Consider the following 1,526-nt stretch of genomic DNA (forward strand, 5'->3'; position numbering starts at 1 on the left):
CCCCTTTCTCTCTAACAGAGCCAGTAGGCTTGGTATTTGGTCTGTGCTCCCTAGCATCCATTCTGTGCCACTGTGAAATACAGAATACTGGGCTAGATAGACCTGTTATTATGTTCTTACCCGTGTTTTACCGCCCACACAATACCCTACTTCAGTTTCATCACAGCCGCACAATGTAAAATGCGAGAACGTTATAAGGGTAGCCAGAAATCTGAGCCTGTACATGAGCCTATATGAAAGTAGTGTGCCTTAATCACCAAGTAACCCATGCCCCACAGCAGAGGTACCACCAAAGAGCAGAGAATGTAGCAAAGAGCTTCAGTAGCATCCGAGGACCACACACGTTGTCTTGTCAGAAGCTCCCGGTCTTCACCCACATCCTGTCCCTTTGCACCCCATGCTGTAGGGTGTGAGAATTGAGACTTCTGGTCACTGTGAAGAATGATGTCAAGTGCTTAACCGTATGTGTGGCCACATAGGACCACCCCTCATATGTAGAACACAACCACCTTCCCCTGTTGTGGAAGGAGGCAGGGAGTCCAGAACAGAGCATCAGGATAATATGCTTCATCACCCCAGCTTTGTTCACTTCTCCAGAATTTGTGTCATTTTTCTTTTAAGCAAAAACCAGCTAAAATGCATGGCCGTGTTTCATAGCCTTTACATCTTCCACCACCCCTTGATTTACTTCTTATGACATTAATGGCCATATGATTTAACCCACAGTCTTAGTAATGGCATGCTTAGCTGATGAGTGAGCTTAATTACTGTATACTTGGTAATGCTATGTTGTATATTATAATATTGGGAGGCAATAACCAATGACTTATCTCATCTCCAAAGAGAGAGACTTTTAGTTTTCTTGAAAATTAATTTTGTTGGATCCAAGTTTCTGACCTTTCTATGGATTAATTTTCCAAAGGAAACTTCCTCTGTTTATAGCGGTTTGTCTCCTACTCAAAGCATGGCACTTCTCTGACATTACCTTCCGACTCTCTCATCAATTATATGTGCTAAAAGTACTCCCTACCTCTTAACATAATTCTTAAAATGACAGTTTCCACTGACATCACTGTGCAGTGTTGTACTGTACTATAGCTGGATGAAACACAAAACCAGTTTCCATGCCTCGACACCCAACATTTATATAGGCACCTTGGACATGCAAGGACTTGCAAAAGGACCACCATGATTTATCAGGACAAGTCTCACTGAAAGAAAAATTTCATCACCACGTAGAAATGGCTTGAACCAGAAGCACTAGAGAATCCCTGATTCCAATTCAGTCATAAAGGGAAGTTCAAGGCCATGCCCAGATGGGTGCGGCCTTGTGGGATGTGATCTGCAGTGCCACATACTACGCATTTAGTTGTTCCCAAAACCCACACACACACAAAAAGAGTGGGTCACGCGGGAGCACCATATGCCACTCCATGCTCTGGCTGCCAGCCAGGCTCCGAAAGGCAAGGTCCCCGCTGCTGCAGCCCCAGGGGGCCCCAGGACCCCCAGTGCTGGCCCCAGCCTTC

The sequence above is a fragment of the Alligator sinensis genome, unplaced genomic scaffold, assembly GCF_000455745.1.
Source record: "Alligator sinensis unplaced genomic scaffold, ASM45574v1 scaffold532_1, whole genome shotgun sequence".
Lineage (NCBI taxonomy): Eukaryota > Metazoa > Chordata > Crocodylia > Alligatoridae > Alligator > Alligator sinensis.